Source organism: Prionailurus bengalensis, chromosome B2, assembly GCF_016509475.1.
Source record: "Prionailurus bengalensis isolate Pbe53 chromosome B2, Fcat_Pben_1.1_paternal_pri, whole genome shotgun sequence".
In the NCBI taxonomy this organism is placed as follows: domain Eukaryota; kingdom Metazoa; phylum Chordata; class Mammalia; order Carnivora; family Felidae; genus Prionailurus; species Prionailurus bengalensis.
In genome coordinates, this window is record NC_057349.1 from 145,523,499 (window position 1) to 145,538,205 (window position 14,707).

At 36.4% G+C, this 14,707-nt stretch overlaps 1 protein-coding gene and 1 pseudogene across 2 annotated transcripts in view; one reads left to right on the forward strand and one right to left on the reverse strand.

The window, feature by feature from the left end:
* PRKN (parkin RBR E3 ubiquitin protein ligase) overlaps positions 1-14,707 on the reverse strand; it is a 1,348,128-nt gene that overhangs the window by 669,825 nt on the left and 663,596 nt on the right. The window lies entirely within an intron of this gene.
* LOC122490164 lies at positions 12,755-13,216 on the forward strand (annotated as a pseudogene).

Below are 14,707 nucleotides of genomic sequence, written 5' to 3' on the forward strand. Positions count from 1 at the left end.
AAACAGATGGTTACCAGAGGGGAGGTGAGTGAAGGGATGGGTAAAATAGGTGAAGAGGATTAAGGAGTCCATGTACCATGATGAGCACTGAGTAATGTATAAAACTGTTGAAATTTTGTACCTGAAACTAATATAATACTGTATGTAACTATTCTGGAATTAAAATAAAAAAAATAAAAATGTGGTGTTATAAAAATTATGCTGGCATATGGTTCTCAAAAAATAAAGATCAACAATAATGCTTTTCTAAGTCATTATGATGATGTAATATTTTTCCTCCCTATTAGCTGGTAGAAAATTGTATTTATGTTACATTCATGTATTATATGAAATGCAAATTGAGTATATTTTTATTTAAGGAACTACAGATGCTACAGTTTGCTACAGAGTTATTATCAGAGAAACCATTAATTTGAATGCTTCTTGTCATTTGTATAAATGGCAATCAACTGCATAAGCATTCTGGTAACTTGTCTCCAGTCCTGGTGGAAAAGGCTGGAGAAAAACCATCTTGTGAGATCAAATCTAGTACGAGTCAACACATTATAGTAGCAACAGCTATGCTTATACTAATTACAATTTACTGATTCTTTACCATGAGACGTTCTAGCATATGCACTTTATACTCTTTATCAGACTCAGTCCTTCCAATAACCTTGTATAAAATGCACTGGTATCTCTGTTTCACAGACGAGGAAACTGACAGGGTGGAAAGATTTTGCCCGAGGTCACCAGCCGGTAAGTATCAGAACAAGAATTCCTATCAAGCTTTTCTGACCCCACTACCCAAACGCTGGTCTGCTAGTTCAGTCTCTGGTAAAGTGGGACTCCTGTAAAAGCAGGACATTGACCGAAAACCATTTGTCAATATGTTGTTAATGGTGGCTTGCGAACTACACACACAAATCTAGAAGATCAGGGTGTAACTTCAGGGAGACATGATAAGATTACGTTGGGAAGATATGTAACTGACTAGGAGGTGTATTTGGTACCTAGTAAGTGGGGGAATTGACCTGAAAATTCTTGTTATTGTTTATCCAATATTATCTAAGGTAAAAATATGCTTCAAATATACAAATGATTCTAGCCCAGCATGAATGAACTCTCTCAGGTCACATGCTTCATCATCAAACCACTGTCTGAGTTTTTAACTTGAACCCCTTTTCATAAATGTGTGGCATACACACACACATATTTATACATCTGAGCGTGCATAGTCTTTTGTATAATAGCATGATCATGCAGAACACCATGGAAGGTGTTCCAGGTATCTACGGCAACACAACACCCCAAATGTTAGTGGCTTAAACAAATTTTTAAAAATTTTATGTTACTTACAAAGCTGCAATTTAAGCACCATTTGGTGGAGGCTGTTTATCTTTGCTCCTGTTACAATAGCCAGGGAGGCTCAAAAGTTGGAGTGGTCTGAGGGCCCTCTTGTTCACACAAATGACACTTGAAGATGGAAAGGCGAACCCGCTGGGTGTGGAACGTTTGGCTTCCTTAGGTACCTCTCCCTATTCCTGTATGGCCTCCTCTCCTTTTCGTCTCTCATCGCTACAGCTGTAGGGAATCCAATCAGTTTTCTGTGTTGGTTGAGGGCTCCTAGTATGTGTGTCTCAAAAGAGAGAAAGCCACATAGATGTGGTTTTGCCTTTTGTGACCTGGCCTCACAACACAGCATCACTTCCACTGCTTTCTATTCTCTAGGAACAGAGCACCATGGCTGGCCCAGGTGTGAGGGAAGGAGAATTAGGACCCAACGTGTAAGGAGGGAACCATCAAAGAACCTGTGGACACTTTAAAACAACCACACAAGGATGCATAGCTTGTTGATTTGGGGCAAGGCCCAGGGAGTTGGGAGCTGCCAGGGAGGAGCGGAGGTAAGAGAGATAAGAAAGAAGGAGGAAGGAATGGAGGGGGAAAGCTAGAGAGAGAGAAAGAGGGAGGGAGAGAGAAGGCAGAGGAGCAGAAGCAAAAAGGAAAAGAAACAGAGCTGTGGGGGTAGATGTGAATATTGTGCAGTTGGAGATATTGTACCAAGAGTATAAATTAACAAACTGATATCATGGTTAACAGACAAAGTCTTTTGAATGTTGGTTTAGCTCATGAGTTGGTCTCTTCAAGATAGGAGTTGCTAAAATTTAGTTCCTAAACCTGAAAATGTTTTTGGTCAGACCCATGGCAATTCTTACCAGGTGGAGGCCTTTCTCCTTAACATAGAGCAATTAATTTCCATTGATTCGGCTAACCTTAATTACTTTCTCTGCCTCGCTGCCTCCTCTAATAGAGATTGGCTTTCACCACTATGGAGGAGTTTGGTTGTTATTGTGGTGTGATTTTGTTCTCGATTTTGGAGAGCTACCTGTGATATCTGTGACAGAATCTTTGCGAGGTAATCAGTTGTGATGGCTGGAAAGAAAATGTGGAAGACTCAGACTAAATCATAGTTGTTAATATGATGCCATTCCATGATTTCCAAAGATCCATGCTTTCAAGAGTGTGTAGTAACCAGGATTAGTGGATTCTAAATCCTAATTTGTAGTAATCATGACTTTGTAGTGTCCTCACTAGTTCCTCTGGTCTGGATAACATTTCCATTATTTGCTCTCTTGGGATCTATCTGATAGTCAGAGTTCATCTAGTTCCATAACTGTGGCTGATGGATCCTGTCCTACAGTGGCCCCTTCTTTATAACAGTTCTGTTGACTATTGATTCCTTAAGAGTAAATATAAGCCATCCCTAAGAAGCTCCTCCGGGCTCAAATCTAATAAAATGTAGTTTAGTATTTCTAGTGTTGTGGTTTCATTCTTATAGTGCCACATGCCATAACTGATGACCTTCAATGAACCCCACTATGCATTCTTCTCCATTTATATTTGCTTTTTTGTATATGGGATAAACATTTCATCATTCAAGTGTGTGACTGAACCACAGTCCATAGCAGTGAGTGCATTTTAAATATTTCATTGTTCAATCAAGAAAATGTCCAAATTTAAATGCATGCCTTATAATAACTAATACTACTCACTATTAAATACTAAATTAGAATAGATTCTCTAAAGGGTCTTCATATATTGGACACTGTGATAAGTGATATGATTTTAATTGCTTAACATAAATTCACTTAATGAGATTTATAATTCTTGTGAACATCAGTGCAAATTTTAATGAAATGTTAGAAGCACATGGAGAATTGGTTCTTTGCTTCATTGAAATAGTTCATTTTTATAAGGCTGGAAAAAGAATGAATAAATTAGATAACTCTAAGAAAAAATGACATTTCTGTGATCCAGAAAAACATAGGTATTTCTGAATAACTTATGAAAATCTACAGATATTGACAGTTATGCCATCCCAACAGAACATCTTTCGTTTCTGAAAACCAGGAAAATGTACTGAGTCCTGACTCCCTACAAACACTCAGTGAAATTTCAAGAGTGATGTACAATCTTTACTTCACAAATGAAGACTGGAAATGAACAGAAGTTAATTAACATGCACATAAAAACAGAAGGAGTTACAGATACACTTAACTCAGTCCAGCACTCCTCAAACTGTTTAGCATATAGTTCCAGTCAGCTTGATTATCCTTAAGAAGAAATAGATTGTCAGATAGACTCAAAATTTATTTCTTGTAGTAACCTATTTTCTGCCCTCTCTAATATTTTCAAAAGTCAATGGCAACAAAACAAAACAAACAAACAAACAAACAAACAAAAAAACAACTCTGGTTTTCCAGTAAGATTGACAAAAAGGGAGTGGCAGGAACAGAAGGAAAAGGAAACCCTTCATATTGGATCATCCACTGTGGGCAATTACAGAAAACAGAAAGTTGCCGATAAAGATAGAATTTCAATCAACCACTAAACAGACTCCCACTGAGGAACATACTGCAGAAATGTGAACAGATAGGACAGAAGACAACCATATGGCTGCTCTTAATGACCCAATAAATACAAGAAAAGTGTGGTGCTTCTAATGGGTTCCAAACCAAAATCTCATTTGTATGTTGTGTTTCTAGTTTTAAGGACGGCAAAATTGCCAATTCTCATTTACCTTTATTCACATGTTCCTGGGGAATCAAGGACAATAAAGAAATTGTATAAAAGTTATCTTTAAGTTTTGTTCCCTTCAAGATTGTGTGTGTGTGTGTGTGTGTGTGTGTGTGTGTGTGTGTGCCTTGCTCCATTCCACCCATCATGCCAACCAGCTCAACTGCTATTTCAAAATATCTAAACTTCTCCATGGTCAGATTATCTCTATTATAATCCTCTATGTGGAAACCCACAAACAAAATAACAAATACACAAAAAGGAACTTGGACTGCCTCTTGTTTCCAGTCACCACTAAATTCTAGATGCTTCTCAAGGGGCTCTTCCTGCCTGATGGCTCTTCAATTTTCATCTTCCCTGCTGACAAGTGCCAGGTCATAGGGCTGGGAGGAGCTCCATGGAAGAAGAGAACATCGGTTTTGCACACATAGGAGAGCCAAACATTCTGTCTCACAGCTAATAGTAACTCATGGAATAAATGAGAAAATTGAGATTTTCTATCTCTTTATTCCTATCATTTTCTCTACCTCACAAACATCTCTCCACCTTGCCAACATCACCACCTATGGAAATTACACCTGCCCTCCCTCAGGTACCATCTCCTGTGGGAAGCCTTTTCTTTAACTCCATTATGTGGAGGAAATTTCTCTTCTCTGAACTTTCACAAGCATTTCTGGTGCTTGTTTCATGGGATTCGGGATACACCACTTTGTCTTATTTCCTCTGCTTATTCACAGAGTGAAGTCTTTTTACAGTCTTCCATATCCATCTTTAACAATACTTAGTTTATGGGGTGCCTGGGTGGCTCAGTCGGTTAAGTGTCTGATTTCAGCTCAGGTCATGATCACGTGGTTCATGAGTCCGAGCCCCGCGTCGGGCTCTGGGCTGATGGCTCAGAGCCTGGAGCCTGCTTTGGATTTTGTGTCTCCCTTTCTCTCTGCCTCTCCCCCGCTCACACTCTGTCTCTCTGTCTCAAAAATAAATAAACATTAAAAAAACAAAACAATACTTAGTTCATGGTAAAAGCCACCACTTGCCTGTATGTCTGACTCTACCCTGAAATTTTTTCCATACTGTGAGAGCAGCAAATAGAAATACTCGCTTTTCTTTCTCAGTGCCTGGCATAGAGGACATGCTCAATAAGTTTTTTTATTTGCTCTGTTGAATCCGGATTGCAGTCATTATTGTAAAGTCTTAGCACTGCAACTAGATTCCCAGTTCTTGAAGATCAGCCTTTATTTTCTGCACAGTGACTAACACAACAAGTAAATACCTGTTATAAAAAGAACTGTATTTCTTTCAATGGAAGGACAAACATTTTAAAAATTATATTTGCTTTCCAATCTTGAAACATAAAAGTTTTCTCTTCATCTCATAAAAACACTGACATTTAGTTTCCAAAACTCTGATGATTGAAAGGGATGATGATTATTACCTACTTTATGGGGTGCTTGGGTGGCTTAGTCAGTTAAGCATATGACCGCAGCTCAGGTCATGATCTTGCGGTTCGGGAGTTGCAGCCCCATGTTAGGCTCCGTGCTGACAGCTCAGATCCTGGAGGCTGCTTCAGATTCTGTGTCTTCCTCTATCTCTGCCCCTTCCCCATTTCTCTCTCTCTCTACCTCTCTCTCTCTCTCTCTCTCTCTCTTTAAATACAAATAAACACTCATTTTTTAAAAAAATTATTACCCACTTTAGGACATTCCAATCTGAGGATACCAAACTTTGTTTGCCAAGAACTATTAGTAGAAATAAATGTTTCACCACATGTGGTCAAGAGCACAGGGGATTCTTCTCAGTTTTGATTTCATTCTAAATCTCAAGTTTAGGAAACTGGCTTTAAGTATTTTTTGCAGCATATATCTTAAAAACTAAATTTTATCATAGCCCTTGATAACTTTTTGAGAGCTAGCTTGCCCTGAGTAAGAGAGATGATGGTTTCTTAATGACCTCCATCGCCACATGATGAAGTGCGGGTCTCGGAGAGCCATCGATCACCTGCTTGAAGGATCAAGAGGGCTATTTACCCGCTGAGAAGCAGCCCTCATTCCCCTGCCCCATTACTTGTACATCTTCCTTCTATTCTTCTCACTCCATTAGCCTCCCGTGTATCTGCATGGTGGTGATCACAGAGTGACCTCCAGTCCTTAATCCCTGGTATTTCTAGTTGGGTCCAATCTACCATCCCAGTTGAAAAGTTCAATGATGTTTACAGTGGTATTTAATCTTCCTTTACTCCAGTTCTCAGAATTTCACTTATAAATCTATTTGAAATTATCTTATTACACCTATTGCTAGCTTTCCTGGTAGATCAATATACTTTCTCCCCAGTCTATAACCTAGTGGTCTAGAAATGTACCTTTTTTCTGATTGTGATAAATTTCCTTGTTGGTTATTTTTCATTGTCTTGGGCCCTTGTCTAAAGCCATAACACAACCTCCAATGCAGCCTCTTATCATATCTGGCTTTGGAATTGTTCTATGGACAGACAAAAAGTAAAGTAACCTTTGAAGCCTCTGGGAATAGTAAACAGATTTTAAATTGCTCATCTTACAGTGTAGTGGTCATAGGCATGATTTTCTTCTATCGCATATAAAATAAGATACAAATTATGATACTTAGAATCATGGGTTATCAAGTGGAAAAAAATACTTACAATTCACATAAAACAGGAGTTTCATGGAATTGAGGAGACAAATTATTTTTAATATTTAAAAGTATATATTATGGAACTGGATATTTGCTTGAACAATGGCATCATCATATAACCAAGGTTATATGTGTGGGACTACGGTGTAGATACTGGTTACTTTGTATGTATAGGTATTCTGATCCACATGCAATAATTTCTGGTACCTTGTTTCCTTTCCTTGCAGATTTTTTTTTCATGGAACAGTACACAGGAGTCTTTAACAATAACATGGAAATGGCTGTTGATATAATTTTCCACTAAGTTGTCAAAGAGCCTAGACAATAAAGGGGGTTATATCACAGAAAAATAGTTCAACTGAATTGATTCTTGGCTTCTAACCCTCCCAAATATTCTTAGGTTATTAAAAACTAGTTCAATTTCTTTAGTGCTATTAAAAACACACTTTTTTCTCCATAGTAGACTTCTATATTTTTTTCATATAAACATTTAATAATTTTATTTATATGTGTGAAATTTTCATTGATTCTGTAATAAAAATATCTATCTTCTAATTTTTACCTTAATTTTTAAAAATGAACCTTTTTGTTATATAGTACTAAAAACTTAGTTTAGAAGTGAACTGTCCTTGAGTCTGAATACTTGATCAGTTTTTGAAAAATGCTCTCAGAAGTTTCTAGTTTGTCACCCAAATTGCATGTCAGACAACAGAGAACACTTTGTCACGCTTAGATACCATTCAATCATAATCTGCGTTTGACTTCAAAGCTTTCACAATTCAATTTTATTTAGAATTAAGAAAACATGACTACCGAGAACAGGAAAGGGATACCATTTCTCTTCAACAAAACATCAGGGCAGAAAGAGTGGGGAGCACACGCCGTCTCCTCTCTCATTTCTGCTTTTATTCTGTGCCTTCCACACTTACATGCCCAGCTGCCCTCTGGGATGGATGCAGCCCCTGGAAGCTACAGGGCTGGAGTTAACTACCTATTTGGAAATGTCTGTGTCCATGTGGGTTACTGAGTTGTGCAGATGGGCTTAGCAACACAAGGTTATGGAGTTTGCAGCTCCTTTTATATCTTGCAGATAAAGATGGTCTCTTATGACTATCTCAGGGATACCTGGTCAACCTGAACTCTTTCCTTAAGAGCAAAACAGAGCAAACTTTTCATTATTATTAGATACTGGAAAAAAAATAAGAACATACAGTCTATACCAGGAAACCATCCTGAGAAATCTTGAGTCTCATTTTGTGAGATTCTAATCAAGTCTAAAACAATCATGGAAACAACAAAAAGAAACACAGATTCCCTTTGAGGACATCATTTGATTAAACTTAAACATTAATTAGAAACTTTTTGGACATAAACTATGCAAATGCTCTCTCTAGAAAGTTTTTTCAGTATTGGGTGACTCTTATTTACTCTTCATTTTGTTTTACCCAACATCTACCCAGAAGATGAAATCAGAGATACAGAGTATGAATATTAACTTTTATTCAAACTCATGTTCCAGTTGACATATCCTGAGCCCAACTGGGGAAAAATATAAGAAATAAATTGTATGTTAAGTAAGATGGTATCCCCCCATTTGTTACATGGAGTTTAATAATTATGCTATTTATTATAATTTAGGGGATAGTTTTTAGTATCTAATTTCATTTGAGCTATTTTAAGATGTCCTTCTCAACTTTTTCTGATAAATAACAGAAGTTCCATGTAAAAGAGCTTAACACATATCGAAGTCGAATAATTTTAAACATTACATTATTAAAAATACATTATTTAACATGGGATATCAGGTAAATATTACTAGTCAGAATGTAAAATATGATGTATGTTATAGGATGTTAAGTAGTAAAACAATACTCTTTAACAAGAACAAAAATAATGACCTTAGTTCATTTATTACTTTGAAGATTGGTATGATCGGAATGTGTGTTGCACCAGACTGATAGGTTGAAGCCTAATTCCCATTGTGATGGTATTTGGAGGTGAGGCCCTGAAGAAGGTGACTGGGTCATAACAGCAGAGCGCTCCCTTGTCCCTTCCACCACGCAATGGCATCCGTGAATCAGGAAGTGTGCCCTTTGTTTTTTATAAGCCACCTGTTTATGGTATTTTGTTATAGGAGCCTGAAGGAACTAAGACCAAGACATGATTTAATTTTTTGTCCTCGTCATCTAAGAGACTATCCCCTTATCCTAAACCCTTCTGTCTAATTGTAAGGTGTGAGGGAAGAGGCCTCATTCTCACAGTTGGCTTAGAAACCCTTCATTACCACAAAAGCACGACTAAGTCAGAGGTTTTCACAGGGAAGTGTTTGATGAACAGGGGATACTTGTTTTTAACTTATAATTTGGAACTCAGAAATAACACCCAGAGAGAGAATAAGACTTCTGGGCATGTCTTAGCTTTCATGTATGCAACTAAGTAAAACATATACCTCACTGCATGGACAAACACAAATATGTTTGCTGTTTAAGGGATCATACATAAAATATATATACAAAAAAAGATTTACACAGAAAATTTAAAGTCTTATGTCATATCCAAAGTTAACTTAATTTTACTCATGGAGAAAATCCCAAGTGATTTCTGTCCCTCTTTAAATCTCAAGCATATATACTCTGAGCTGACTAGAACTCTTTTTATAAAAAAGGTAAGATGCCTTTCAGAACTAATGCTATGTTCTTTCCTTGGATAACAGCGATTAGTGTAAAACTGAATTAGGTACAGATTTCTCTGTCTAAAGTGTAGGTAGGGTCAAGTTTATATTTGTACTCCTAAATACAAAGGTTAGATTTCACTGCTACTTAAAATGATGTAGTTAGATTATCTTTAAGTGTATAAATATTAATTATGAATACATTAGGGACCCTGTTCTTTTGAATTTTAAGTATATGGATATTTTACTCAAGTGATAGAAATTTAACTTTTCATGAGAATATATTATCTACTGTATAAAATACTGTCAAAAACTTAAAATACCCTGCAAATTTAAGTATGAGAAACTACTTAAAATGAATATCTTTTCACCTCCTTAAAAAACAAACATCACACACAATGATTTAGAAAATACAGGAGTTTATATTTAGCTGCATTGTAAAAATGTAATTCACAAAAAAAGGTGATAAGAGAAAGAACAAATGAAATTTCTCACACTGAGTGCTCTGCCAGCCACTGGTATAATTATAAAAAAGGTGTGCATGCCTCCAATTCCTTTATCTAACCAGCACTTAGTGTTCACTAAAAATGAGAGAAAATTAGTTGGATATGACAATTTCTTTTTGTACCTTTTTAAACAATATGTTTAAATCATTTTACTCTCTCTTATTTTATAAAATAAGCCCTTATGGTCTAAATATTCCTTTGAAATTCTAATTTAACAACATCCCTAAAGATTTGATATGTGGTGTATTTTCATTGTTGGTTGCTTTCATTTTTCCATTTGGGTTTTTTATTGACTAAGATAATTGAATTTCCATGTTTCAGAGATTTTTATGGTTATGCTTTTGTAAGTGTTATTTAAATGCTTTAATGCTCCAAAACATGATCAATTGTTGAAATGTTCCAAATATGCTTTGAAAAAGGAGGTGTTCTCCAGGTGTTGTGTGCAGTGCTCACAATGTGATACTGGTTACTGGTTGGACTGATCAGTCACATGCTTCTTGATTATGCTGCTGGAGCTCCCACCCCTTGGAGGTTAATGTTACTGTCTCCTCCCTGTGCCCTATTTATTCATATCCTGGGTTAATTCTGACAGTTTATCTTTAATGTATTTTGAGTTCGTGTTACTAAGATCATACAATGTTTAAACTGCTATATCTTTCTCGGTTATTGAAACTTTTAGCAAAACCTAGTTTTCATAATGCTTTTTAGAATTTTAAATAATGTAAAGCTGCCGTGTAGTGCCCAGTCAATCCACCACACCCAACCATGCACCCTCAACCACCATTGCGTGCATGGACCATCTTTGTGTCCCGGCCATCCTAGCACACAGCCCCTAGCCACCACAGTGCTTGGGAAGATGTGGCATAGGACTAGTGGCCCAGTGCAAATTTTGCTACCACCACTACCCTGCTCCCAAGTTCCCTGGTGGGCATACCCCTCCAGAGCTGGCCTACTGGGGTCCCACTAACACTACAGAGAGCAAGAACAGTCCACAACAGGCAGAAAGTCAGTGAATGTGCTGCAATGAAAGGAAATGTGACTCAAACCAACAGTAGAGCATAAGCAAAACACCTGGGATACTCTCCTTAAGTGCCAGGTTCTGATGAACAGGGACTGTAGGGCACTCTAGGAACTCTTCATAAAGTCACTGCTTTTAAGGGCAGAAGAAATAGCTGACTTTCTTAATACACAGAAGGAGATACAGAGAGGCAGACAAAATGAGGACACAGAAATTTATCCCAAATGAAAGAACAAGACAAGGCCACAGCTGGAGATCTAAGCAAAAACAGATATAAGGAACATGTCTAATAGAGAATTTAAAGCAATGATAATGAAGAAACTCACTGGACTTGAGAAAAGAGTGGAAGAATGTGTGAGACTCTTAACAGAACAATAAGAAATAACAGAGCAGAGATAAAGGACTCAATAAATTAAATGAAAAACACACCTGATGAAATGAACAGCAGGATGGAAGAAGCAGAGGAATGAATTAATGACCTAGAAAACAGTAATGGAAAGTAAACAAGTTAAGCAAAGAGAGAAAAAAAAAAGAATTATGCAAAATGAGAATAGACTTAGGGAACTCAGTGACTGTAGCAAATGTAATAACATTCATATTATAGCAGTTCCAGAAGAAGAAGAGAGAGAAAAGGGGACAGAAAATTTATTTGAACAAATAATAATTGAAAAATTCCTTAATGAAGGAAACAGATATCCAGACCCAGGAGGCACAGAGAACTCCCACAAGTATCAACAAAAGCAGACCCACACCAAGACATGTTGTAATTAAATTGGCAAAACATTATAATAAAGAAAACAAATTAAAAGATAGAAGACAAAAGATGTCAGTAACTTACAAGGGAAAACCCATAAAGGTAGTAGGAGATTTTTCAACAGAAACTGGGCAAGCAGAAGGAAGGGCAGGATGTACCTGGGGTGCTGAATGGGAAAAATCTGCACCCAAGAATACTGTATCCAGGAAGGCTATCATTCAGAATAAAAGGAGAGATAAAGAGTTTCCCAGATAAACAAAAACTAAAGGAATTCATGACAACTAAATCAGCCCAGTGAGAAATATTAAAGGGGACTCTTTGAGTGGAAAGGATGGACCAAAAGTGACAATATCAAGGTAGAAAACACAAAATCAGCAAAAATGAATATTTCTGTAAGAAATCAGTCAAGGAACTCACGAAAGAAATACTCATAGAATGTGGGAGGAGAGGAGCAAAGAATGGGTTCAAACTTAAATGACCATCAACTTAATATAGATTGCTATATGTAGAAGATGCTATACACAAACCTAATGGTAACCATATATCAAAAACCACTAACAAATATGCAAAGTATAAAGAAGGAAATCCAAATATATCACTAAAGAAAATCAGCAAAACATGAAGGAAATACAAGAATCAGAGGAAATGTTCAGAAACAACCACAAAACAAGTAATAAAATGGCAATACATAACATATCTATCAGTAATTACTTTGAATGTAAATGGACTAAATGCTCTAATCAAAGGACATAAGGAGACAGTGGATTAAGCAAACAAACAAAAACAACAAACAACAAAAAAGTAAAAACAAAAAACCCAACAAGAGCCATGCATATGCTCCTTACAAAGAGACTCATTTCAGACCTAAAGACACCATCAGATTAAAAGTGAGGAAGTGGAGAAACCATCTATCATGCAAATGAATTGCAAAAGAAAGCTGGAGTAGCAATATATATATTGGACAAAAAAGACTTTAAAACAAAAACTCTAACAACAGACAAAGAAGGACACTATATAATAGTAAAGGGGGAAATCCAGAGAGAGTGGGACATCTGGATTGTGAGCAGGCATCTTTGTTTCATGCATGACCAAAGAGCAATTTAAACATGGATTATGTTGAAAAGGGCAAGAAGATTTTTGTTCAGAAGTGTGCCCAGTGTCATACCATGGAAAATGGAGGCAATCACAAGCTGGGCCGAATATCCATGGTTTATCTGGGCAAGAGACAGGTCAAGCCCCTGGATTTTCTTACACGGATACCAACAAGAACAAAGGCATCTCCTGGGGAGAGGAGACACTGATGGAGTATTTGGAGAATCCCAAGAAGTATATCCCAAGAACAAAAATGATCTTTTCCAGCATTAAGAAGGCAGGGGAAAGAGCAGACTTGATAGCTTTTCTTAAAAAAGCTACTAAGGAGTAATAGTTGGCCATTGCTTTATTTATTACAAAACAAAAATGTCTCATGACTTTTTTATATGTGTACCATATTTAAATTTATCTCATACACCCGAATTCAAATCACTAATGGCTGATAGAATATTTCTTTTGGGCAGTCCTGATTTAAATAAGATTGGCTCGTGGTTAAACAAATATGTGATTGGCAGCATTCAGCTTTTCACGGAGCTGGTAAATGCCATCTCTAAGCTTACAGGAGATTGGTTTTATAGATTTATATAATTGGTTATATTAATATATTTAAATACTGAGGGTGAAGTTTCACTCTATCAGAACAGCAAGGCTCAACTGTGTTTCAAGTTGTGTTTGTTAGCCTATTAAAGGCCAGGGCTAAAGATAAGCTGAAAATGTCTCCTTTCTCCTTTTAGTCTTAACTCTGCCAATTGAATTAAAATTCCTTGCATTTAAAATGTTGCCTTTTGCTTAATGAAAGGCATGTTGGGGTGGTTTATGCATGATATTAAATACAGAATATTAACACTTCTCAAAAAATATAAAGGGGAAAATCCAACAAGAAGATATGACAATTGTACATACTTGTGCACCCAACATTGATAAAATGGTTAATAACAAACATAAAGGACTAATTAGTAACAACACAATAGTAGTTGGGGACTGTCACACCCACTCAATGGACAGATCATCTATACAGCAAATCAACGAAGAAACAATGGCTTCAAATGATACACTAGAACAGATGGATTTAACAGATGGTTTTACTAAGATAATAATAGAACAGATCAGTGAAACCAGGAGTGAATTCTTTGAAAAAAATCAATAACATTGATAAACTTCTAACCAGACTCCTCAAGAATAAAAGAGAAAGGACAAAAATAAATAAAATCACAAATGAGAGAGGGGAAATAATAACCAACACCACAGAAATACAAACAATTATCAGAGAATATCATGAAAACTATATGCCAACAAATTCATAAACCTAGAAGGATCCCTAGAAGAAATGGATACATTCCTAGAAACATATAAACTACCAAAACTAAACCAGAAAGAAATAGGAAATTTGAACAGACCAAAAATCAGCAAAGAAATTGAATCAGTAATCAAAAAATTCCTAACAAATAAAAGTCCATGACCAGATGGCATTACAGGTGAATTCTATAAAACACTTAAAGAAGGGTTAACACCGATTCTTCTCAAACTATTCTCAAGAAACAGAAAAGGAAGGAAAAGTTCCAAATTCATTCTGTGAGGCAAAATCCTACCAAAATCAGATAAAGGATCCTCAGTGGGGAAAAACAGAGAGCTTTCGCCTAATCAGGAACAAGAAAAGGATGTTCACTCTCACTACTTTTATTCAGTATACTATTGGAAGTCCTAGCCACAGCAATCAGACAATAAAAAGAAATAAAAGGCATCCAAATCAATAAGGAAGAAGTAAAACTTTCCCTATTTGCAGATGACATGATACTATACATAGTAAACTTAGAAGACTCCACCAAAAAACTACTAGAATTGATACACAAATTCAGGAAAGTTGCAAGATACAAATCAATGTACAGAAATCTATTGCATTTCTATACACCAATAATGAAGCAGCAGAAAGAGAAATTAAAAAAAAAAACAATCCCATTTAC